Raw genomic sequence first — 27,557 nt, forward strand, 5'->3', positions numbered from 1 at the left:
GCTAGGAGTTCGATCCTGACTGGCTCAAAGTTGACTCAGCCTTCCATCCTTCCGAGGTGGGTAAAATGAGGATTGTTGGGGGCAAGAGGCTGACTTTGTAAACCGCTTAGAGAGGGCTGTAAAGCACTGTGAAGTGATATATAAGTCTAAGTGCTATTGCTATTCCTTCCTTCCTTCCTTCCTTCCTTCCTTCCTTCCTTCCTTCCTTCCTTCCTTCCTTCCTTCCTTCCTTCCTTCCTCCCTCCCTCCCTCCCTTCCTTCCTTCCTTCCTCCCTTCCCCCTCCCTCCCTCCCTCCCTCCCTTCTTCTCTTATTCCTTTTCTCCTTCTCCTTCCTGGTACCACAGTAGTTAGAATGCAGTATTGCAGGCTAACTCTGCCCACTGCCAGGAGTTCGATCCTGACTGGCACAAAGTTGACTCAGCCTTCCATCCTTCCGAGGTGGGTAAAATGAGGACCCAGATTGTTGGGGGCAAGAGGCTGACTTTGTAAAACCACTTAGAGAGGGCTGTAAAGCCCTTTAAAGCGGTATATAAGTCTACGGGCTATTGCTATACCAGTTGCCAGGTGTTCAAAATTTTGATCATGTGACCATGGGGGATGCTGCAATGGTCGTAAGTGTAACAAACAGCCATAAGTCACTGTTCAGTGCAACTTGGAATGTCCACTAAACCAATGTTTGTAAGTCAAGGGTTACCTGCATGCCTTCAAGTCAGTGTTGACCCCAGTAGTTTTCCTGACAAAGTTTTTCAGAAGTGGTTTGCCATTGTCTCTTTCCTTGGGCTGACAGAAAATGATTGGCCCAAGGTTGGTCACCTGGCTGGCCATTCCTACAGCACGAACTAGGGCTCATAGCCTCCTCGTTCCTAGCCTTGTGTTTTGATCGGTAAACTAAACTGGTTTTCTAACATGCCTTACGACTCATGTGAAAAGGAGGAGGGGTTTTAATCACCCACTCGTGACCGCCATCCTGACTTTTTTGACCGCCCTGTGGATGGCCCTGTCTGTATACGTGCCTGAATTTGTAGGAAAGAGAGAAACAGATGCTGTAGCAAGTCTTGACCATCCAAAGATAAAAACACTGAGATTTCCCTCCCTCCAGAAGAGGTTAAAGAGAAGAAGAGGACTTATGAAAGATGATGGAGCATTACTTGCCTGGTTGATCTATTTCGTTTCTATTTGGAGAGGTAAACAACCTTAGTTGGGGGCAGAAGACTCTCAAATAGTTGTCTCTCTCTTGAATTATGGAGTACTTGATGCTCTCTGAGCTTGTTGGTTTGAAGACATTTCATTACGCAACCAGGTAATATCATCACTGCCCATCAGTTCATCATCAGGGCACTGATCTTACCTAGTTCAGTAATGAAACATCTGCAAACAATAAGCTCAGAAGCACAAAAGACTCTGTCTGTCTATCTGCCCATCTTTCTATTATCTCTCCTGCTCTCTCCTATCTCTCTCTCTCCCACTCTCTCTCTATTTCTCTCTCTCTCCATCCATCCATCTATCGTCTCTCTGTCTGTCCGTCTATCTATCATCTATCTATCTATCTATCTATCTATCTATCTATCTATCTATCTATCTATCTATCTATCATCTATTTACCCATCCATATCTATCTATCATCTATCTATCTATCTATCTATCTATCTATCTATCTATCTATCTATCTATCTATCTATCTATCTATCATCTATTTACCCATCCATATCTATCTATCTATCTATCTATCTATCTATCTATCTATCTATCCATCCATATCTATCTATCTACCGATCCATATCTATATATCTATATATCTACCCATGCATATCTATCTATCTATCTATCTATCTATCTATCTATCTATCTATCCATTCATCCACCCACCCATCTTCTTTCTATCTATCTATCTATCTATCTATCTATCTATCTATCTATCTATCTATCTATCTATCTATCATCTATTTACCCATCCATATCTATCTATCTATCTATCTATCTATCTATCTATCTATCTACCCATCCATATCTATCTATCTATCTATCTATCTATCTATCTATCTATCTATCTATCTATCTATCCATCCATCCATCCATCCATCCATCCATCCATCCATCCACCCATCATATCTATCTATCTATCTATCTATCTATCTATCTATCTATCTATCTATCTATCTATCTATCTATCTATCTATCTATCCTATCTATCATCTGTCATCTGTCTTTCTCTCTCCCCCCTCTCTTTCTTTCATATATCCATCTATAATTCCCTTCTTTTCAAGGCATTGCTTACTTTTATAATATTTCTTCCCTTCTATTCCTCCTCTTTTTTTAAAAAAACTATCTGCCTTTGTGCCTTCAGGGGCAGTGAAAGAAGACTGCCGATTCTAGATTGCTTTCAGAGTTTAGTTTGCTGATGATGGATTACCATGTCAATTTAAACGGCATAGGATTAATTTGTTTCAATGATTTCTCTTTAGGCTGAATGCCAGGCCTTTTTTCCCCCCTTCTTCCCTGTGCTTTCTATCTCTCTCCTTGCTCTTCAGAATAAGAATAAGAATGAAAGGGGGAGAGAAAAAAATACCCTCTCCTCATCACCAAACCGCTTTTGATATCTCCTTTTTGAAAAGACCATAATAAGAAAAGACAAGTTCGGTGTAAAGTTGCAATGCAGGCTCAAATCCGAGTGTTTTTTTAAATCTCATTTGCAAAGGCCGAAGTCTGCTGTCAGTCACATTAAAATGAAATTGGATCTAACATTTATTCAATAAATACTTCTCTTGTAGGTAATCCAGCACCGAGAGCTTTTGACACATAAGGACTTAATTTGTCTTGGATAAGAAGTTATTAATATGGCACATTTAAACTTGCCACCTACAATAAGGTCATTGAGATCTTTACATGATTTGGAGAATGGATTTGAGGGTGCTTGAAGGAAATATGAAGCAAAGTCTGAGATGGCATTCAAAGGAGAGGACGTGGGGTGGGAACAGCAATTCATCCGATGGAAACATCGTTTTCCTGGGCTAAAAACCCCCTGGATTTTAAAGCTTTAGCTGGAATTTTTTCTTTTTTTTATATATATTTTTTTTCTTTTTTTACAAACATATCAAATCAATGTGTGAACAGTGTGGCACTTGAGTATCATACATTCTAATGCAAATAAAAGTAGTGAAATTAATCATAGTTATTACATTCAATCAACTTATATATTTCTAATAATGATACACAATTATAATAAGATGACATTATTCAATTGTTCCATATTTTCTTATTGTTACTTTATTTTATTACATAAAAGTGTTTACACTAACATTCCCCCTTCTTTTATTTCTATCACTTATTCTAACTTTTGATCATGTCACCTTTTACTGCAAAACATTTTTTTTCTATCCTACTTAACTTCTAGTGTCACCTAACTAAAAGAAAAAAAAGAAAAGAAAAGAGAGAGAGAAAAGAAAAAGCAAATCAGAACAACAACAAAGAAGAGAGATCATCTATCCATCGACTCTTGCCCGCTTCAACACTTCAGTTGCTATGCTTTTTTAAAAAATTGCCTCCCACTATCCTCTCTGAGATATTTATCTCTATCTATAACTGCTGCTTGACTATTCAAAATTCTGGAATTCTTTCAACAAACCGTGGCTTGGTGGTATCTCAGTTTTCCATTGGGAAACTGGCAATGAAGAACAGCAATGATTGAGAAGAATAGCAATGATTTTTGAATTATTATAATGTGGATTTTAAACATGATAACTATTTAAACATTATATAAAGGCGCTGAGACTTTGGAAAAAAGTTCAGAAAAAAGCAACTAAGATGATTAAGGGCCTGGTGATTACAACATATGAAGAACGGTTGCAGGCATTGAGTTCTGGCTAGTCTAGTGAAAAGAAGGGCTAGGAGTGACATGGCAGCAGTGTCATGTATCCCTGGGTTGTGTGATCCCCGTTTGCGACCTTCTGACAAGCCAAGTCAATGGGGAATCCAGATTCATTTAACAACCATGTGACTAGCTTAACAACTGCAGTGATTTGCTGAACAACCTTGGTGAGAAAGGTTGTAAAATGGGGCAAAAATGCACTGAACAACTGTCTCACTTAGCCACATAACTTTTTTGGGCTCAGTTGTGGTTGTACGTTGAGGATTATCTGTATAAATGATAGCTGAAATCAGGGATGCTATTCAGCAGGTTCTGACAGGTTCTGGGGAACCAGTAGCGGAAATTTTGAGTAGTTCAACGAACCAGCAAATACCACCTCTGACTGGCCCCAGAGTGGGGAGGGAATGGGGATTTTGCAGTATCCTTCCCCTGTAGTGGGAAGGGAATGGGGATTTTGCAGTATCCTTCCCCTGTAGTGGGAAGGGAATGGGGATTTTGCAGTATCCTTCCCCTGTAGTGGGAAGGGAATGGAGATTTTGCAGTATCCTTCCCCTGCCATGCCCACCAAGCCATGCCCACCAAGCCACACTCACAGAACTGGTAGTAAAAAAAATGGAATTCCACCACTGGCTGAAACCCTTAATATTCATGCTCGGATATTTTGACCATGGCCCCGTAAGATTAGCGAGTGTTTCTGGGGCTACTGTATGTTGGTCAGAGGGGTTGAAGAACGGTAGACCTGCTTCAGAGATAAATTTCTGAATTCGTACTAGAGGTCAGGCATGAAAAATACCTTCTTGGTTCACCCTTCTATCTCATGCACAGTGGGAAGGCAATCCTGCTGAGTTCACTCAGGCAGAGTTCTTTGTAACTGCCTTCAACAGCACACTTCACCTGATTACTGAATTAACCTCTTTTGGGGTGTGTGTGATACATTGAACCATAAACAAACTCAGAAGGCTGGATTTGATCAATGTCTAGGCTAATAAAGCTTGTAGATATATCTGCTAGGGTTTGGCATAGTCCGTTTCAAGGTATTTTGTGAACATGGCCATTCAAAGTATTGAAAGATGCAACATTACCATAGGAAAAAAGTAGCATTGAATTCATTTAAGGAAAGAAGGAAGGAAGGAAGGAAGGAAGGAAGGAAGGAAGGAAGGAAGGAAACTCCCCCTGCTTTTAGTCATCACTGACCTATACCATCTCAGACAAGTGACTGTCCAGTCTCTTCTTAAAAACCTCCAGTGATGGAGCAATTGCCCACAATTTCTGGAGGCAAGCTGTTCCACTGGTTAATTGTCCTCACTGTTAGGAAGTTTCTCCTTAATTCCATGTTGCTTCTCTCTTTGATTAGTTTCCAATCATTATTTCTTGTCCTGGCCTCTGATGCTTTGGAGAATATTCTTTCTTTCTTTCTTTCTTTCTTTCTTTCTTTCTTTCTTTCTTTCTTTCTTTCTTTCTTTCTTTCTTTCTTTCTTTCTTTCTTTCTTTCTTTCTTCCTTCCTTCCTTCCTTCCTTCCTTCCTTCCTTCCTTCCTTCCTTCCTTCCTTCCTTCCTTCCTTTCCTATTTATTTTTAATCTGCATTTGGAATATAACTAGGTAGATCACATTTCATCTGTAAATATTTTCTCTGGTTTTATGTTCTTTGAAAGAAATTTCAGAAACAATTTCCCTTTGATCCAATAGAATGACAAGAGGAAAAAAAAGTGCAGGTGAAATTTTCCACTCAAAACAAGAAGAAATTACAATAAATCTGAAGTTTGTCCATTCCTTCTTAGATTTAATGCATTGAGACAAGAGGGATGCTACTGAAGCCCTGTCTTTTTATTGTAGGAATTCCTCATAGTGGTTTGGATGGAAGTACTCAGTGATGAACACACCTACATTCTGGAAACAGGATAAAGAACAGCTGAAAAACTTCTCAAGATGATGGTGGAACACTGGCCAGCTCCATAAATAAAAGGTAAGTCTTGCAATTGTTTCCATGAATCAAGGGCTAAATGTCATCTAGGATTAGGCAGGGCACATATGATTTCCACATATTCATTCCACTGACCCACCCACAATGAGTTGCCTGCTACTCGTGAGAACCTGGGTGGTCCTTAAAGGACATTGCCATGTGGCCTATAAAATGGACTTTTGAACTCTCCCTGTCTCCCTCTTTCTCAGGCACCTGCGAATGTCATTACTAAAGCATGAAATGCCACATGCGTTCCAGTCAGAAATGCCTAAGAAGTGCAAAAATACAAAAAACAACAACTTCATCACTTGTGCAATGAAGACCAGGGCGAACACATTCCTATATCTGCGATTTATGGAATGCAGATTCTGGAAAGGGGGAAAAAATGTAATCATGGGGAGAATAAAAATATCTCTGCATCTATTAATAATAGCCAATCTGCTTAGATACCTGGATGTGAGTTTGACTCACCATAGGGAACTAGATAAGTGCAGGGGTGGGATTGAAAAATTTCAGCAACTGGTTCGCTGCCCAGTTGCTGGGTAGGCGCTCTGGAGGCTTTCCTGGAGCCTCCAGGAGGGCGAAAATGGCCTCTCCTGGGCTCCGCAGGCCATCCAGAGGCCGGAAATGGGTCCATTTCTGGACTTCTGGTACTTCTGGTAGGCCCATTTTTCACCCTCCCCAGGCTCCAGAGGCTTTCCTTGAGCCCCCAGGAGAGCGAAAATGGCCTCCCCCGGGGCTCCGGAAATCGTCCGGAGGCCGGAAATGGGCCTACTTCCTGTAGGCCCATTTTTCATCCTCCCCAGGCTCCAGAGGTTTCCCTTGAGCCCCCAGGAGGGTGAAAATGGCCTCCCCCAGGGCTCCGGAAATCCTCTGGAGGCCGGAAATGGGCCTACTTCTGGTAGGCCCATTTTTCGCCCTCCCAGAGCCTCTGCGTGTGCCCTGCACTTACCTAGCATCCAAAACAGGCCGCGTGGAGACTCCTGGGAGGGGTGGGGTTGGCGGGGTCAGCCAGTCTTTGGAAGAACCGGTTCGGCGAACCAGATTAAAATTAACATCCGGCTTGCCTGAACCGGTCTGAACCGTCTGAATCCCACCCCTGGATAAGTGGCATTTTATCAGCTGATATTTAGATATTACTTGTTTCAATTTCTAGATGGAGGTAAAACCACAAAAAATATGATCATGCATGCACAGTTATAGGATCGGACATAAAATCATTACTATATTTATTAAATTTATGTGCTGCCCAACTCACTTTCAAGCGATTCTGGGTGGCTTAAAATGTTGCCACTGCTCCCTGTGTATTTTTTCCTGTCTATGTTTGAGTGATCATTAGAATAACAGAACATAATAGCATAATAACAGAGCAGGCAGGGACCTTTGGTCTTCTAGTCTAACCCCCTTTTCAGTCAGGAAACCCTATCTGTTCTGGACAAGTGGCTGTCCAGTCTCTTCTTTAAAAAAATTACAATGATGGAGCAACTCCTGGAGGCAAGCTGTTCCACTGATAAATTGTTCTAACTTTTCTCCTTAGTTCTATAAAATTCTATAACAAATTGAAATTAGCCTGAAACACTGTGAATCTCCCCAAATCCACTTTGGATTTACCATATGGTAAGTCTAGCAGATTCAAATACCTGATTGCATGAGTTGCAACAATTCAGGGGAAAAAAAAAGGATTTATGCTAATAACGCATCGAATCTGTGAATTGACTCAAAGGCGCCAATTCTGATGCATTAAAACCAATCTGAGGATTTTCATTCAACAGGATAATACCATATTTCTCTTCTGCCAGCCAAGTACTTCAGCTACTCATGATCGCTTTTAAATTCCAAGCAGCCCTTTGGCACACCACACACACACACACACACACACACACACACACACACACACACACACACAGAGAGAGAGAGAGAGAGAGAGAGAGAGAGAGAGAGAGAGAGAGAGAGAGAGAGAGAGAGAGAGAGAGACTGCATCCATCTCCTTTGCCTGCTGCAAGGGATCCCAGAGTTAATCCATCTTTAAATATTACATAGAACTAATTTGACAGAGCAATATTTGTTCACGCTTTGGTAGCTAATGTGTGATAGGGGGACAAAGAGGGTCCCAGGAGGTATATCATGGTCCTTGGGTCTCAAATGCCGTTTGGGTGATGTGTATTCAAGATGGATCAAGCTGGAAGAGAAGGTTTTGATTGCTCCACGCTGTCGTTGCCATTGCACAATGACACACAATCATGGCGTGTGCCCGATCTTCTCCCATACCTCCCCCACCAAAGCTACATGAAGAATTACCTAAGGGAGGGAACCTGGATTTGGGCAGGAGAATTGGGCCAAATCTGGATAGATTAAGTTTATTTTGGAGTCATCCTGTTTGCAAATTTTGCAAGTTAAAAGTTGAAACCTACAGTTTAATTGAATGGTTCAGAATTATATATCCAGTCCAGTCCGTTATATATATAATGTGTATGTGTATTTTGTGTGTGTGTGTGCTTGTGTGTGTGTGAGAGAGAGAGCACTGCAGTTTTGGCAGTGAGTTCTTATAATAGAGTGGCTTGCTATTTATAGCAATAGACTTATATACCGCTTCACAATGCTTTACAGCCCTCTCTAAACAGTTTACAGGGTCAGCATAGTGCCCCCTAACAATCAAGGTCCTCATTTTACCAGCCTCAGAAGAATAGAAAGCTGGATCAACCCTGAGCTGGTCAGGATTGAAATGCTGGCAGTGGGCAGAGTTAGACTGCAATACTACATTCTAACCACTGCGCCATCAAACACCATGGTAGTAGAGGAGGTCACTCACAAGATATTAAATGGTGTTTGCACATTAGCATTGCTGTCTTCCTGCTTAATGTCTCCCTGATCATGATTCCAGCTTATTTAAAAAAAAAAAAAAAGGCCATCCCCCACCCCATTTTCAAATGAAAATCCAGTGAAAATAAGGATAAGGATAATTTTATTTCTATACCGCCCCTCTCCCGAGGGACTCGGGGTGGTGTACAGCCAGGTAAAACACAATACAAATATCATAATTTAAATTTAAAAATTCTTAAAAATATTACATTTAAGGCCAAAATTAGCTAAAAAACCCAAAAAATTTAAGAACTCCGAATTTAAAACTCAATTATGAAGCTAGCCCTGCCTGTCAGAAGAGCAGGGTTTTAAGAGCACAGCGGAAAACTCGGAGATCAGAGATCTTGCGTATGTCCGGGGGCAGTTCATTCCAAAGGGCAGGGGCTCCCACAGAGAAGGCTCTCCCCCTGGGTGTCGCCAGCCAACATAATTTGGCTGATGGCATCCTGAGGAGTCCCTCTCTGTGGGAGCGAACTGGTCGATGGGAGGCTATCGGTGGTAGAAGGCGGTCTCGTAAGTACCCAGGTCCTGAGCCATGGAGCGCTTTAAAGGTGGTAACCAACACCTTGAATCGCACCCGGAAGAATACTGGGAGCCAGTGCAGCTCGCACAGGAGAGGTGTTACCTGGGCGCAATGAGTTGCACCCATAATTACCCACACGGCTGCATTCTGGACCAGTTGGAGCCTCCAAGTGCTCTTCAAGGGGAGCCCCATGTATAGAGCATAACAGTAGTCCAGCCGGGAGGTAACAAGGGCATGAGTGACTGTGCGCAAGGCGTCCCGGTCCAGAAAGGGACGCAACTGGCGAATCAGGCAAACCTGATAGAAAGTCCCCCTGGCCACGGCTGTCATATGCTCTTCTAAGACAGCCGTGCATCCAGGAGGACGCCCAGATTGCGAGCCCTCTCTGTGGGGGGTAGAGATTCACCCCCTATAGACAGCAATGGCATCAGCTGAACTATACCGGGATGCCAGTAACCACAGCCACTTGGTCTTGGAAGGGCTGAGTCTGAGCCTATTTCTCCCCATCCAGACCTGTATGGCCTCCAGGCAGTGGGACATCACGTCAAGGGCATCATTGGTGTGGTCTGGGGTAGAGATGTACAGTTGAGTGTCATCAGCGTACTGATGTACCCTCACCCCAAAACCACGGATGATCTCACCCAATGGCTTCACATAAATGTTGAACAGAAGGGGCGAGAGGACCGACCCTTGTGGCACCCCCCCAAGCAAGGCGCCTCGAGGTCGACCTCTGCCCCCCTGCCAACACAAAGTGCCAGCGGTCGGAGAGGAAGGAGGAGAACCACTGCAACACGGTGCCTCCTATTCCTAACCCCCTCAACCGCTGCAGCATGATACCATGGTCGATAGTATCAAAAGCCGCTGAGCGATCTAATAGGACCAGAACAGAGGAACAACCTCTGTCCCGAGCCCTCCAGAGATCAAGAGAGAGAGATGGTCAAATTTCTCACAGGGAGGGTGTTCTGAAGAGCATGTGTAACAATACTAAAACACGATGTGAACCGCATTCCCCCTTTCCTTGCAAAAGAAGATCACTAGCAGGTTTTCCACATATCTCAGTTGGAATGGTTGAAAAAGTTGATCCTAGAGATCAGTGGTGGGATTCAGCTGGTTCTGTCCGGTTCGCACGAACTGGTAGTGGCGATTGTGGGAGTCTCCGCCCACCCGACCGGACGTAATGCGCGACTACTGCACATACCCAGAAGGCCGTGCGCATGCGCAAAGCTGAGGAGCCAGATTGTTGGGATGTATGCTCACATTTGCAAACCGGTAGGGAAGGTAAGTGAATCCTACCTCTACTGGAGATGTCTCCAACTCAAGTCATGGGGATATAGCACTTGGACTTATAAACTGCTTCACAGTGCTTTGCAGCCCTCTCTAAGCGGTTTACAGAGTCAGCGTCTTGCTCCCAACAATCTGGCTCCTAATTTTACTGACCTCGGAAGAAGGAAAGGCTGAGTCTTCATTTCCCTAGATCTTCTTCTGGGATGACTAAATAGGAAAAATGGATTGAATGACTAGGTTTAGATCAGGGGTCTCCAACCTTGGCAACTTTAAGCCTGGCGGACTTTGACTCCCCGAATTCCACAGCCAGCTTTGCTTTACAGTCAGGACCGTAGGACAATCTAAACTGGGGTCTCCAACCTTGGCAACTTTAGGGTAACGTTAGGGTAAATAAAAAACATGTATTACTCCATGGCCATTTAATATGTGTAAGCTGGGTATGGCAAGGGATAGAATCCCAAGCATTTATGGGTGGCAGTTTACAAAAGGGCTGATATAACTCAATGGGTTGCCCCTTCAGAAAAAGGAATATTTTCCTTTCCAGGTTGGGTTGAAGAGAGTTATCCAGGAGTGACAAAAGACTAAACGGACAGGGAGGATTAAAAAACCCTCCATCCTAAGAAAGTCCCCTCTTCCCTCCTTCTCTCCTTGTGGAATCTGAAATAAAGGCATCTCTCAGTCTCTGGCAACACTCAGAGTCTTTAGATGAAGGGCTGAGATGGAGACACCTATTGAAATGTGTCTGAAGAAGATTAATAGGACTTGTCAGGGATGGGAAAGCTCTGGCTTTGCGGTAAATTTCTACCAAGAGAAGATGAATTACAGATGAATGCCGAGTTATCAACCCCATCACAATCATTCGACACTAAATCAAATTGAGCGGTTATCTGCAATCAGAAATCCTCCTCCTCCTCCTTTTTCTTTTTCTTCTTCTTCTTCTTCTTTTTTTTTTTTTAAAAAAAGAAAGGTAATGTGCATGTTTTGGCTTAAGTCTTTTTTTTTTTTTTAATCTATAAAAACATGGCAGGCGACCATGCTTTCTCTGCCTTAAGCATGAGCGAAAGGGGACTGATTTTAAGCGGAGGGCAGAATCATTCTTTTCCATGGCCTATTTTAAGAAGCAGAAGGATGGGAGCTAATCAAGGGGAAAAACAACCATCCTAGAAATAAGGGAGAAATATCCTGACAGTGAGAACAATTAACCAGTGGAACAGCTTGTCTTCAGAAGTTGTGGGTGCTCCAATGCTCCATCACTGGAGGTTTTTAAGAAGAGATTGACAGCCATTTGTTTTAAATGATATAGGGCAGTGTTGGCAAACCTTTTTGGCACCAAGTGCCGAAACGGGAGCATGCACGGGGTGGAGCGCCAGAAACCAGAAGAGCAGTTTCCTGGTGCACCAGTCACCTGGTCTTCCAGTTTCTGGTACGCATTGTGCACAAAGACTAGCTGGCCGGCACGCATGCGCACACTGGAAACCGGAAACTCAGCTTCCTGGCACGTGCATGCATGCCAGGGAGCTGCTCTTCCAGTTTCCGGCACTCCCACATGCATGAAGTCCAGTTGGCCAGTGGGCATGTGCACGCTGGAACCCAGAAGAGCAACAGGTGATGGCTGGCATGCCCGGAGAGATGGCTCTGTGTGCCACTTGCGGCACGCATGCCATAGGTTCGTCAACATGGATATAGGGTCTCCTGTTTGAATAGAGGGTTGGATTAGAAGACTTCTAAGGTCCCTTCCAACTCTGTTATTCTGAAAGAGAGTCTCTGGGATGGGTGTCAGCAACCTGTGGCTCCGGAGCCGCATGTGGCTCTTTGGGACCTCTGCTGTGGCTCCTGTCAGCATTCTGATGCTGCCATAAAAAGATGAGGCTTGACTTTTCACCTACTTATTTTCTCTGTAGATAATATCCCCTAGGAGATGGGATGGGAGGAGGAACATTCTTGTGGGGTGAGGTCAGAAGCTGGGGAGACTGACTTGGAAGATGGCCAATGAGAAGATGAGAATTGGGGAACGGAAAGGGAAAGGTTTGGGGGTCAGAGGGTTAGTATCGGCTACGATGAAATCGGGGCCAGATCTGTCGTACTCAATAAATGGAATATTTCAGCAAAGATTAATTGTTTGGGAGTGCAATTTATTTGAGATGACATCGAAATCTGACAGCTCCCTGTTGGGTGATCCCACCACTGGCTGGCCCAGCCTCTCGCCCTCCCCTCCCAGTCACTCTTCGCCTGGCCTGAGAAGGTAAGGTCGATGATGGGGGATGGAGAAGGGGATGGGTGGGGCAGAGACAGAGAGATACAGAGAGAAGGGGAGGGAGGGAGGGAGAGAGATTAAAAGGATTTTGTGGTTCCTGGTGTTTTTTAACAATCGGTTTTCTGCCCTAATGGGTAGGCATGGCTAGGGGGTTATGTGACTGGTGGAAGTGAGTGATGTCAAGTTGGCCACGCCCATCCAGGTTTTGTGGCTTCCGGTGTTTTCTTTTCTGTGGGAAACGGGTCCAAATGGCTCTTTGAGTGTTTAAGGTTGCAGACCCCTGCTCTGGGAGATGACGTACCCCGGGCAATATTTGTCTCACAGCACAACGGTGAGAAATCTCTCCCTGTTTTCTGATGGCCTTTCCTTCCTTTTCAGAGAACTGGCTAAGATAATGTTCTTTGGGAAAAGAAATAAAAATTCACCAAGACCAACCTTCAGCGTCTAACCCAGATGTGGTTTTTTTAAAATTTGATTTATATGCTGCCCTTCTCCGGAGACTCAGGGCGGCTTACAATGCGTTAAGCAATAGCCTTAATACTTTTGTATATTTTATACAAAGTCAGCTTATTGCCCCCACAAACTGAGTCCCCATTTTACCTACCTTAGAAAGGATGGAAGGCTGAGTCAACCTTGAGCCTGGTGAGATTCGAACTTACAGTAATTGCAGACAGCTGGTGTTAATCACAATGCTTTTAGTCTGCTGAGCCACCAGGTTTCAGAAGACTATTGGTGGGAATGAAAATTTACACATTGACTTGTCCATCAGCACAAGTCAATCAAACGGTATATAATTTCTAACTCTGAAGGTTTAACTGACATGGCCATTAGTTGTTAATATGCCTAATCTCTGTTAATTTATCTAAATATCCTAAAATACCTAAAGAAGTGACAATTAGCCAGAAGAAAGAATCATCTTCTCTACCCTGTCTCTACCGCCAATTAATTTTAACTCCAAAATCCAGATCAGGAGTGGGCAAACTGTACGCATGAGATGCTTTTGACTTCTTTCAATACTTCATTGGAATTCTGGAACTTCCTTTGCCTCACAAAAGAAATCTGCAGAACAGATACGATAATCAGATCAGGCTTCATCTGAATAAATTGATTCACAACCATTTGTGGATGCCTATGTTTAAAAAGGGCTACTGAAATCAGCAGAGGGATTCGAAGGCTCCTTGATCTAACTCAGCAAGTCAACTCAATCAGCGAACGCCTGGGATTCAAATGGGCGATTCCATCAAATGGTCTTAAAAAATGAACCTTCAGATGGAAGCCGCTGCATGACGCTAGGGCTGGTTATTTGAAAAGAAAAGAAGGTCACAAACAAAGAAGTTGACGAAGGAGGATGATCCACGATGGCGTACATGTAAGAATTAGGAGTTAATTTTGCGTAACATTAACTTCTGAAGTGTTGTGGAATTTCTGGTTCCTTATTTCAACGTTTAGCATGCAGAAGAGAGAAAGAGAGTTTTCCAGCATGGCATTGTAGTTTAGATGTTGGACTAGAACTGGGGAACGTCATCTTGAAGGCTCACTGAATGACTTTGAGAAAGAGAGTCAGTTTCTCTTCTCTCTCTCTCTCTCTCTCTCTCTCTCTCTCTCTCTCTCTCCCTCCCTCCCTCCCTCCCTCCTTCCTTCCTTCCCTCCCTCTCTCTCTCTTTCTCTCTCACCAAGGGTTACTGTTATGAGTGTAAATGGTAGCAGGAAATTCTGTTCCTCACCTTGAGTTCCTGAAGGTCTCTCTCCCTTTCCCTCTCCCTCTCCCCTCTCTCTCCCCATCCCCCTTCCACTCTCTCCCCCACTCTCTCTCCCTCCCCCCTCTCCCTCTCCTCCCTGATTGAAGGACTGGAGAAACCGTGCCACTTTGATCCAGCAACAAACAATCTTGGGTGCACACAATCATGTAGAAATGGTGGCCAACCAGCTTCGATCAAGTGAGTCAACCAGCTTCAAATTTTCCTTCAAAACCTCCAAGCAGAATCATCTGCTTATTTGAACAGGAGCAGTGCTTTGAATTTGCCTGTGGTGGATTCAAATTAGGCTTAATTCCAAGTGAGGCTGAGGCTGTATAACAGTGGAGATAATTTATTTAATTTCTTTTTAATAATAAAACAATCCATGCCGTTGATTTTGTGTACTTTTAAACATTCACATGTTTGCCGGTTGGCTTTGAAAGTGTTCCCAAATAGATAAAATTTGGCAGGTTGCCATCCAGAGGCAACTACGGTGGAGAACAAGGAAGGGTCAAAGCAAGAAGAGAGTAGTATTTTGCTTAATTTATTTATTTTTTCTACCATCTTCCATGCCTTTTCTAGCCATTAGTGGGAGATATGCATAGTAACTAGTGGGAATTAAAATATTATAAAATAATATTATAACATAAGTCATCTGTGGTGATCTCAGGGGTTACCGTATCTACACTTTGGGTTGCCATATCTAAAATTTTTGGATGGCACTTAGAAAACCTTTGCCATCTGTCAATTTCCATCTGTCAATTACAAAAGGCTTGGATATGCAAATATACAATGTCGATACAATACAACATCTTAGGTTCTTGGAAGAATTCAACATGTTTGAAAACTAATACCAGCTAAAGAACTAGTAGCTGCGATTTCACATTGTTGTGTGTAATAATAATAACTGACAAACCTTCTGGAGCACCATTTGAACACCCATCGGCATTGACAAAATCACCATCAGTCAATTTCAAAGGGCAATTTTGCTTGGAACAGCTTACATCCTGCAACAAAACCTTTAACACCATCGAACAACCATATCTGCCTCTCCCAGGTCCTTGCTATGGACTCAATAGGTAGATTAAAAATGCCAGATCCAGTCTAAACATCTGATTGACTGTGCAACAAACCATCATACCTTTTCTCTCTTGTTTCATCTGGCTGTTCCCTTTTTTCTCCCTTTTCAATTTTTCTCACAATGCGGGACCAGAAGATCTGATGGCCTCTTTGCCTGGAAAGAAGTTATGAAAATCAGTGTCTCCCAGGGGTGGGTTCTACTTACCTTTACTACCGGTTCTCAACTGAATTGTGCACACACGCTCACTTTGCTTGCACACACGCCTTGCTTCTGCGCATGCGCAGATCGCTTCTCATGGTCAGGGTCAGTGGGCGGAGCCTCCCGACGGTTTTACTACCGGTTCTATAGAACCGGTCCGAACCGGGGGCAACCCACCACTGGTGTCTCCCCTTTGAAAATGGTTTCTCATACTAGCATTAGTGAAGATATGGACATGATCACCGTGGCCAAATATTTATTTATTAAATTTATACCTACCTGTTCTGCCCCAGCTACGGACCCCAAAGAATACAGCATACACAAAGTTTGTACAAAACTTAATTTACTAAAATAACTCAGTCTTTTTCAAAGCAAAGGCTGTTAAGAAACTTTCTTAACAGCCTACAAGAAACCAAAGATAAAGTCACAATCTTACTAAGGTTGGCAGAAAGCCCAGAAGCAATTTGCAATCCAGACGTGAAGTAGAGTGAACTAAAGTTGTTCCCTACAAATTGCTTCAGTCGGCGTTCCTCCTTAAATAGGCTAAGGGAGTGGCCAATTAGCCCCAAGCCTTACTCTCGAGGAGACCTCCTCCTGAGGAGCCACTCCTGCCTTTTGGCCGCTCTGCATGCCCGTGCATCGAGAAGAGGCTCCGTCCTCTTCACTTAAAGGAGCTTCTGGAGGTTCTGAAGGCCCTGGCTGAATCCCCACCTCTGGCACCACATCTTCTCCAGTCTCCTCATTGTCCGACTCGAGTGCCAGCTGCACAGGCTGCTGGCGCAACACCACACCAGCCTCCTCACTGTTAGAGTCAGCTACAATCTGCACAGGCCATTGACTGGCCAAAACACTACCCTGTTTCTCCAAAAATAAGACATCCCCTGATAATAAGCCCAATCGGGCTTTTGAGCGCATGGCAATAAGGCCAAGCACTTATTTCAGGGTTCAAAAAAATATAAGACAGGGTCTTATTTTCAGGGAAACATGGGTAAAGCATTCCCTTTTATACTTTTCTCCCCAACATCTGAAGAGAGTAGATGGGGCTAAGACAGAAAGATGAGGCTAAAGTCAATCAGTGAACTTCCAAAATGAGGGTGGATTAGAACCCAAGTCTCCCATTTCTGTTCAAGCACCTTTTCAACTACTCTCCATTAACTATTGGGCTGAGAAGAAGAGACTAGCCCCTCAAGTCATCCAGGACAACCGGGTCAAAGGAGGACTTAGAACTTGATTCTTCTTTTGCCTAGTCCAATATTTTCAACATTATGCCATGCTGGATCTCCAGTATGACCTTCTTTGAATGTCTACAGTAGTGGCCAAAATTGTGGAAACCTTTTGGGAAAAGTGTATTTTCTAAAACTAGCTAATAACATCACTTTTTTGGGAGTAGTACCATAAAATTATATATCAATGGAAAGATAATTTAAGCAAGAATGTAATGCAATAACTTTTATGAAGGATTTGCTATTAGAATAGCAGCTACAGCATAAAGAAGAAAAGTGAAACACATAGAAAAAATGAGATATACAAAAATTATCACCATAGAAAAAACGAGATATACAAAAATGATCCCCATGTCATTTAATACTTAGTTGAGTAACCTTTAGCATGAATGACGGCCTTACAACATCTTTCCATGGAGTGAACCAAGTCTTTTAGTTCTGCAGCTGTTATCATGTGAAACCAAGATTGAATGATGGCTTCTATTAACTGGGTTTTATTGCTGGGTCGCTTCTGACTAGCAAGTTTCTTTAGTCGGCTCCATAGATTTTCAATTGGGTTAAGGTCTGGGCTATTTCCAGGCCATTCCAGGAGTGGAATAGGATTATCTTGAAACTCCAAAAAAAAAAAAAAAGAAAGAAAGAAAGAAAGAAAATAAAAGTAGTGTTATTAGCCATCAAACCTCAAAAATACACTTTCCCCAAAAAGTTTCCACAATTTTGCCCACTACTGTATAGACTACATTAGTCTTCTCCAAACTTTCCAACCTCCCAATTGTATATCTAGAAGGCATCAGACTGGGAAAACCTGGTCACGGAGCTGCAATTCAATAGAAGACTACATACCTAGTTTCCCCTAAAATAAGACATCTCCTGATTATAAGCCCAATCGGGCTTTTGAGTGCATGCACTAAAATAAGCCCTCCTCTGAAAATAAGCCCTCCCTGAAAATATTTAAACACATGCGCAGCTGGTCCCTGCCATTTCCTTTGGTTTCCTCCATGGACCCCAAAATAATAAGACCTCCCTGAAAATAAGGCCAAGTGCTTATTTCAGGGTTCAAAAAAATTTAAGACAGGGTCTTATTTTCCGGGAAACACAGTACTTCTTATGCTCCAAGTCTCAGATTCAATCTTCAGAATCTCCAGTTAGCGTAAGAAAAAGGTTGTGGACAACAAGTTTCAATAGTGAAGCACTGAATATTTTGTAGCGATGGAATCACATCACATAGGTAGTGGATCAGGTTCTTCAGGTTATGTTAAGGTGTTCCTTCGTTATTTACCCGTGCTTCGCTTATTTTACTGCTTATATTACAATTTTCATTTGTTTCTCATGTCAACATGGCATGTGTTCAGCTCTTATGGTTAAAGGGACCCTGAAGGCTGCAGAATGTGAGTTTAGAAATGGAATGATGACCTGTGGCTGCAGATTTCCAGTCCTTGTGGTAGAACTATGGCCGGTCCATACCTTAACTAGATAAATTGAAAGGCATACTTGAATAGAGGCCAGTTTCTTATGCCCACAGAGTTATCCTTCAGATATCCTGGTGTTTTTCAGATGTTTGGATTAGATACAGCCCTTCCCCATTGTTTGCTATGGCCGTAAGTTGAAATCTGCAGCATCTGGAGGACACCAGGTGGCCTACCCTTGACTGGTTCTAAACTTTCTTTAAAATGCTAAATTGGTGAATGTATTCATATTGAATCAAGATGTTGGGATCCAATGTTCAAAACAAACAACTAAGTGCTTCAGGGACCAGGTCTAGCAAATGCACCGAAAATTGGCTAGTATTTCTCGAGACATCTGGCTGGTTTAATGCCCCTAATAGCTTGACATTTGGCCCTGAATTTCTTCAGCTAAACGTATCCATCTGTACCTGGTTTGTTTTTCTTTGTTTATGGATGATCCTTCCAAACTATACCACATATCAGGACCTACAGTCAGAAGTCAATCCTCACTGTTTTTGTGTGATGGAATGAACTCGCCGATAAGATTTTGCATCCCCTTAAAAGGGAAGCCCCAAATCATTTTATTTATTGATTTATAAAATTTATAGACTGCCCACCTTGCCTCAAAGAATTGTCCCTTGATAGGGTCAAGGATTACTTTCTGGAAGAGGAATAATAACAGTTCCTTCAGAATGTTGTCTTCTAAACTATAGCAAGATTCTGGTTCAGAAGCCCAGCCTCAAGAGAAATGTGAGTAGGAGAGGAGGAAGGAAGAAAGTAGGAAGGATAAAAGAAGGGAGGGAGACGGAAGACAATGAGAAGAAAGATTGCTGTATAATAAAAAAGATGAAATGGAAGAAAGGCAACCCCGAACATGTGTAAATGTATCAGGATAAAGAATGAATTATTAAAAAAAATAAAAGAGAATAAATATGAGTAAAAATAGAGAAATTAGAACTTGAGGGCGAATGAAGATGTTGTTTATATAAATAAGGATAGAAATATGAAGATATGATTAAAAAACATGGAAAAAGAAGATTTTGGCAGAAACTGTAACTAAGTAAAATGTATTTAGATATGATAAGTTGTAGAAGATATGATATGACCAATAATCTGTTCATAAAATATGCAAGTGAATGTGGGGGAAAAAAAATCAATAAAACTTGATTCAAAAAAAAAAAAGGGAACCCCAAATCATTTTATTGATTTAAAAAATTTATCGACTGCCCACCTTGCCTCAAAGAATTGTCCCTTGATAGGGTCAAGGATTACATTCTGGAAGAGGAATAATAACAGTTCCTTCAGAATGTTGTCTTCTAAACTATAGCAAGAATCTGGTTCAGAAGCCCAACTTCAGAGAACTGCGAACCACAAGACACAATCCATAAACTCCATTTGGCTAGCATAATGCATCAATCTGCATTTATCACAACCCTGACTAGATTTATATGCTCTAATGGTTCCACAATAAGAAAAAGCTGGGATCTTATTTGTCCTTTCCTGTCCCAAGGAAACCCCCCCCCCCCAACATATTTGTCAGACAATGATGGGCTTTGCCTGGTTTTAATCAGAGTCTGAAGGTAGGGGAGGAAAAGTGTATTATTAAAGAATCAAAATAATTTCAGAAGCAATCAATGGATCAGATGATTGATTCAGTGTGTAAATCAGCCATAATGCAAAACAGGTTTCTTCAAATGAGGACTACTGAGATACAAAGCTAGGCAGCTGCGTAGAAGCACCAGTTGAAAATGTCAGAACAATTATGATTATAACTCAGAATGGTTTGTGGAATAATGGAATAGTATTTAATAGTATTTCCTTCTTTCACCCCCGCCCCCCCAACTTCACAGCAGAATTCACTGGCATGAAATCATGTTTTATCATTTAGTGTGTGAGGAAAGCCATCAAAGATAAATCATGATTGACTAAAATAGGCCTTAGTATATATGCAAACTCAACCATTGTATATGTTTTGGGGTATCTCAGATTAGATTTATAGAACAAGAGCCAATATCTCTAAAATTTGCTATTTTACAGGCCAGCATTCATTTACTTTCTGTGTACTTTCTCACTCTCCAGATACAACTTCACTTCTCCAGATATCGTTGGACTATTTATTCTAGCATCATAAATCACCTCAGCTCTGGATCATAGTCTTTGCCGTCCAAAAAAGCACCTGGGTTTCATTGATGTGAGAAAGATTCAAAGTCTGTCACATGGTCCGTAAGGTTAGATATTCATCTGGGTTGTCTCCAGATATAAGGAGACATTTTTTTAAAAAAAATGTTCTTGGTGAGTTCCTCAAAGTGAGACATCAGGATGGAATTAGGAAATGTGAAAAGCCAGGCTGTAGAATTTTGGACAGTGATGTCACATAAAATTCCACCAGTAATAATTCTGTCAGACCTGAAGAAACTTCTTGGATGAGAAGCAAAACCTTATCAAAGAAGAAAAAAAAAACCCCCAAGAATGTCTAGTTGCCTTTTGGAAAACAAACATCTTTGGAACAACGATGACCTGGATGATTGAGAATCTCCATAGACAATTTTATCACAACTGAGAATACGATAAATCTACGATAACACTACCAAGAATTGAAAAGAATTTCTCCGGCATTCTGAGAAGATGACTGAAAAAACAGGAGCTGCTTTTTCAAGATATGAAAATTCAGACAATCACAAGGCAGATTTTGGTAAACATTGATTGAATCACATGGGTCTATCAATTCTGCCTTAATATATAAATGTATTGAAAAGTTATTTCTTTCAACATACAATACAAGTTTCCATTCTGATCTTAAAGTAGGACACCTGGAGTGAACACACTTATCTAAGTGTGAAAAGTAAAATCTTGACTTTATGGTCTTTTCCCCAGTTTGGAGACCTGAGTTGTCCCGCTTCTGGTTGCCTGAAGAATTATAACCATCTTCAGGCAAAGTACAGTAGATTGTGTTCAAATCTCCATTAACTAGGGTAGTGAAGAAGTGATGATGTTCTTCACTCCAGAATCAAGGTCCTGAGACTTTTAAAAGGTTTATTTATTTAGTAAATGTCTTTGTTTATGGAAATATATAGGGTCTTTTTTGAACCAGGCTCAAAGAACTGTTGATAGATGACTAGCATAGCTCAGACCACAGTTTCAAACACGTACAAACCTCTGAGAAAGCTATGACATAAGGAACCACAATCAGACATATTGCTGACCCTTGTTACTACAATTACAGATCACAAAGCATACTAAGACATAGTCGGGGACCCATATTGCTTAAGATCTTCTAAATCAAAACCAATGTTTTATTCATTTATTCCATTTCTGTCATGTCTCACTTCCGGGAGCTCAACATGGTGTATGCTATATTCCTTTCTCTTCTCTTATGCTGAGAATAATAAAACTTGTGAGCAAAGCTGGGTTGAAAGCTAGTGAGATGCCTCCAGACATTCAGCAGGCTTCGTTGGTGAGGGGATTAAATCCCCAAATCTCACGGTAGTAGCCATGTGTCTATGTTGAAGCAGTTTTATATATGAAACGAATGCTGCGTTCACATTATGCGCATTGCTTATAATATAATTCACTTTCTTATCCATCATTCCGTTTCAGCAGGTTAGCATAAGATGTCCCAAGAAAAGCTCAAGAATGACTCTTTTTACATCTCAGGTGAAAATAAATGTGAGCTCCTCATGCTTCATTTTATCTGCCAGATCTTAGATGGTCTTTTATTATCAACAGAGATGATAAAAGCTATCGTATTATTTACACCATGGATACCTGCTAGGATTCTATGGAAGACTTAGCCCATGGATCTACACATGATATTAATAAACAAAGGAATTAAGAAGGCTTCTACTTGTAGTTGGCTTTTTCCAAGTTTGGGATGAGGCAGGAGTGAAATGCTCCTTGTTTGGACCAGATCACCTGAACTGGTAGCGATGGCGGTGGGTGGTTCGGAGAACTGGTAGCAAAAATCCCTGTTTCTCCCCCCATGCCCAGCTGAGCTGCGCGATCATCAGAGGCTTTTAAAAAAATTTTAAAAGCATTTTTTCTACAACCTCTTCGTCCGAAAAAATGCTTTTAAAAGTAAAAAAAAAAAAAAAAGCCTCTGATGATCGCGCAGCTCAGCTGGGATCGTCAGAGGCTTTTAAAAGCATTTTTTCTACAACCTCTTTGGCTGAGGAGGTTGTAGAAAAAATGCTTTTAAAAGCCTCTGACGATCCCAGCTGAGTTGCCTGATTGTCAGAGGCTTTTAAAAGCATTTTTTTACAACCTCTTCGGCTGAGGAGGTTGTAGAAAAAATGGTTTTACAAGTTTTTTTAAAAAAAGTTGGCTACGCCCACTCAGTCACATTACCCCCCAGCAAGCCACGCCCACAGAACCAGTAGTAACAAATTTTACATTTCACCACTGGGATGAGGGCAGTAGAAATCTACCTGAAAACAAGGTACAAAATAGATACAGTTCATCTGGTGACGTCCAAAATGTATTGAAGGTTTTTTCTGGGGTTCGCTTGATCCGAAGACCTGTTAGTTGTTTATATTTCAGCCTTTTAATTGACTGAATATTCTGAAATAAAATTGCACATTTCTAAAACCTTTGTGTGAGATATCTTTTATGGGGCTTTGATGGCCATTTAAAAAGAACAATCCTATACGTCCATATCTACTAAAAAAAATCTAACTGCTTTCAGTAAGCGCATAGTGCAGTGATGGCTAACCTTTTTGCTGTCGCTTGCCAAAAGCGGGGGGAATGCAGGAGGGGGGTTCGCGCATGTGGTGCCCACACCCACAATTCAATGCCCACCCATCCCTCCCCCCACACATGCATGTGTGACCCCTCTGCGCTCAAAAAGGCTACCAGTATGCCCGGTAGGCTCGTTTTTCGCCCTCCCCAGGCTCCAGAGGCTTTCTTGGAGCCTGGGGAGGGCAAAAACAGCCTTCCCTACCCCCCTGGTGGCTGGAAACGGCCCATTTCCTGATTTCCGGTGGGACCAGAAGGCCCCAAAGTCAGCTGGCTGGCATGTGCCTGCACGCTGGAGCTGAGCTAGGGCAACGCTTGCATGCCCACAGATATGGCTCCATGTGCCACCTGTGGCACGCATGCCATAGGTTCACCATTACAAGCATAGTGGATATAAAGGTAAAGAAATACACTGAGAAAAAAAATACTTCCAAAGAAGGTTGAATTACAGGTAGTCCTTGATTTATGACCTCATTTGGGGCCAGAATGTTTATTCCTAAGCAAGGCAGTTGTTAAATGAATTATGCCTGATTTTATGCCCTTATCCCCCCCCCCCGTGGTTGTTATTGAATCACTGCAGTTAAATGCATTATGCAATTGTAAAACCCATCTGGATTTTCCATTGACTTTGCTGGTTGGACGCTGAGTGGCAATTACGTGACCCTGGCATGCTGCATCCATTTTAAATACATGTTGGACACTACATGCCCAAATTTTGATCACATGACCTTAGGAATTCTGCAATGGTTGTAAATATGAGGACCAGTTTTAAGTCAGTGCCTTTGTAACTTCAAATGGTTACTGAATGAATGTTTGTAATTTCAGAATGACCTGTATTTTAAAGGCCAGCATTCATCTACTACTTTCCATGTACTTCCTCACTCTCCAGATGCAACTTCAGTTCTCCAGATATCGTTGGACTATTTATTCTAGCATCATAAATCACCTCAGCTCTGGATCATGGTTTTTGCAGTCCAGAAAAAGCACCTGGGATTCATTGATGTGAGAAAGAGTCTATCACATGGTCGGCAAGACTAGATATTCTTCTGGGTTGTCTCCAGGTATAACGAGACATATTTAAAAATTGTTCTTGGTGAGTTCCTCAAGGTGAGACATCAAGATGGAATTAGGAAATGTGAAAATCCAGGCTGAGGAATTTTGGACATTTTGATGTCACATAAAATTCCACCCAAAAAATACATCGCTGTTATAGAACGAATTACTGTTTCTCCAACCTTCCTCCTATCTTCTGAAAGTTGGTTGAAGAAATGCACAATCAATGTACAAATCTCAGTTTGCTACCGTGTTTTCCCGAAAATAAGACCTCCCCGGATAATAAGTCCAATTGGGCTTTTGAGCACATGCGCTAAAATAACCCCTCCCTGAAAATATTTAAACACATGCGCAGCTGGTCCCTGCCATTTCTTCTGGTTAGGGTTAGGGAGACAGAGCTGGAAATCAGCTCCACACCGTCTTGCTCCACACGCCCCAAAATAATAAGATCTCCCCGAAAATAAGGCCAAGCGCTTATTTCGGGGTTCAAAAAATATATAAGACCGGGTCTTATTTTCGGGGAAATATGGTAGTTTTTTTTTTTAACTTCAGCTAGTTTTGTTTAGGGATTGGCCAATCCTGTCTCCCTGCCCCCCTTCACCAGATATTTATCAGCAATTTACATTTTTAAGACACCATCTTTAAATTGCCTCATCTGCACCCTTAAACAATATTTAATAGGCCTTAGCAAGGGGCCCTGAGTTAAAGCAGTATGCAATCAAACATGAATGCATACAAACACACTCTTAAGCAAAACAGGCAGGGGAAAAAAAAAAACAGATCATACCCATTCACAAATGAGTTGCGAACAAGAATCAAAGATTTCATCAAAGCTCAACAAATGATGGGAGCATGCCAGAACAAGTGTTTTTTTTTTGTGCTATGGAGGATATAAGCGTTATTTGCTATAGCTTTTTTAAAAAAAATATATATACATATACATTTTAAATTAGAGTTGTGAAAGCAAAGCTTCATCTTTAATTCATCACCCTCAGCTGAAAGAAATCAGCCATGTCTCGCACGCAGCCCCTCGTATGGTGCTGACTTCATCAAGTATGGTCTGAAATTAATTAGCCTCATTCATTCCAACTGGAGGTTAAAAAAAAGAGAGAGAGAAAGAGAGAGAAAGGAAAAGAAGAAGAAGACTATGAAGAAAGGAACTGTGCTTTTAAAGATGACCAGTGGGAAAACTTCACATCAGAGGTGGGTTTCAGCAGGTTCTGACCAGTTCTGGAGAACCGGTAGCGGAAATTATGTGTAGTTCGGAGAACTGGTAGCGGAAATTTTGAGTTGTTTGGAGAACCAGTAAATACCACCTCTGATTGGCTCTGGACCCAACTATTCTCTGCCTCCTGAGTCCCAGCTGATGGGGAGGAAATGGGGATTTTGCAGTATCCTTCCCCTGGAGTGGGGTGGGAATGGAGAATTTACAGTATCTTTCCCCTGCCATGCCCACCAAGCCACGCCCACCAAGCCATGCCACGCCCACCAAGCCACACCCACAGAACTGGTAAAAAAAAAATTGGAACCCACCACTGCTTCACATGATAGTTCTCCAAATATCCCGGGATCCTTCCCTAATTTTAAAACTCTCTTGGTTGAATTTTCCAGACCTGTTGACCAGATGTGTCAAAATTAGCAACAAATCAAACCTTGGGAAGAAGGATGTATATCTTTATACCTCTTTTGGAAGTAGTGAGGGTATTTGTCAACTTATAAAAATGAGGCAAAGAACAACAAAGCCATAAAGAAGAATAGTAACAGTGTGTGTGAAAGGCTGGAAAGACTTCTAGGAAGTTGAACATGTGGCCATCTAAACCTACAGAAACTGAAATATCTGGGGCTGCAGCAAGAGAGGAACAGAGAGAAAGTTGCAAGGAATGCTAACCCGGATCTCCCTTTATTGATTTAGTGGTCTGGTCTAACAGGTATAAGTGGAATGGACTGTGCTATTTTTGAAAGATGACGTGGTGGAATGGGTAAAATCAGGGGTGAAATCCAGCAGGTTCTGACAGGTTCTGGAGAACTGGTAGCGGAAATTTTGAGCAGTTCGGAGAACTGGCAAATGCCACCTCTAGCTGGTCCCAGAGTGGGGTGGGAATGGAGATTTTGCAGTATCCTTCCCCTGGAGTGGGGTGGGAATGGAGATTTTGCAGTATCCTTCCCCTGGAGTGGGGTGGGAATGGAGATTTTGTAGTATCCTTCCCCTGCCATGCCCACCAAGCCATGCCCACCAAGCCACGCCCACGGAACCAGTAGTAAAAAAATTTGGATTTCACCACTGGGTTAAACCATTTTTTTTTGGCTTCAGACTGATGATTGGATAATTTGAATGATTTCCCATCTTAAAAGCAAAAGAAACTTCTTACAAGCAGAAAACTAAAGACCCTTTCATCACCTTTTTTCACTTCCTAATCCTGCAAGGGCCAATGGAAAATGTGGAATGGGGAAAAAGAACCAAAATCATTGTGCTGCGGACATGCCATGAGTTGCCACAAGTCTGGGACTAATAAAAATAGTATATAGTAGACAATCCATGACACGTTGGGTCTTCATTTCACAAATCTTTCGTTACTTGAGCCGAAGTGGCGCCGTGGTTAGAGTGCAGCACTGCAGGCTACATCAGCTGACTACTAGCTGCAGTTCAGCAGTTCAAATCTCACCGGCTCAAGGTTGACTCAACCTTCCATCCTTCCGAGGTCGGTATAATGAGGACCCAGATTGTTGGGGGGAAGATGCTGACTCTGTAAACTGCTTAGGGAGGGCTGTAAAGCACTATAAAGTGGTATATAAGTCTAAGTGCTATTGCTAAGTGGGAAAGAAGGAAGGAAGGAAGGAAGGAAGGAAGGAAGGAAGGAAGGAAGGAAGGAAGGAAGGAAGGAAGGACTGTGGTGATGCAGTGGTGAGATTGCAGTATTGCAGGCCAATTCTGCCAACTGCCAGGAGTTCGATCCTGATCGGCTCAAGCCTTCCATCCTTCCGAGGTCGATAAAATGAGGACCCAGATTGTTGGGGGCAATAGGCTGACTCTGTAAACCGCTTAGAGAGCGCATGGAGCTTCCTGTGTTTCAACCCCACCTGGAAAAGCAAAGTGAATATTTTCACAGGCAATTTTCTCACAACAGTGAGAACTATTAAACCATGGAACGGCTTGCCTTCAGAAGTTGTGGGTGCTCCATCACTGGAGATTTTGAAGGAAAGAATGGAAAACCATTTGTCCATTCCGTCTAGGGTCTCCTTCTTGAAACAGGGGGTTGGACTAGAAGATTTCCAAGGTCCCTTCCATCTCTGTTATTCTGTTAATACTATCGTGGAGCTGGAAAAGTAATGTTGACTTGTAAAT

General features: G+C 42.2%; 1 long non-coding RNA gene across 1 annotated transcript in view; it reads left to right on the forward strand.

Moving 5' to 3' along the window:
- Positions 1–20,754, forward strand: part of LOC139324181 (uncharacterized) — a 38,788-nt gene extending 18,034 nt beyond the window's left edge. Inside the window, exons 2-3 of the long non-coding RNA XR_011601050.1 lie at positions 5,701–5,830; positions 20,510–20,754. This is a non-coding gene — a long non-coding RNA (uncharacterized lncRNA). The remainder of the gene's footprint in view (positions 1–5,700; positions 5,831–20,509) is intronic.
- The last annotated feature ends 6,803 nt before the right edge of the window (positions 20,755–27,557 follow it).

Source organism: Pituophis catenifer, unplaced genomic scaffold, assembly GCF_029215685.1.
Source record: "Pituophis catenifer annectens isolate HBS135680 unplaced genomic scaffold, rPitCat1.0.hap2 SCAF_14, whole genome shotgun sequence".
NCBI classification, from domain to species: Eukaryota; Metazoa; Chordata; class Lepidosauria; order Squamata; family Colubridae; genus Pituophis; species Pituophis catenifer.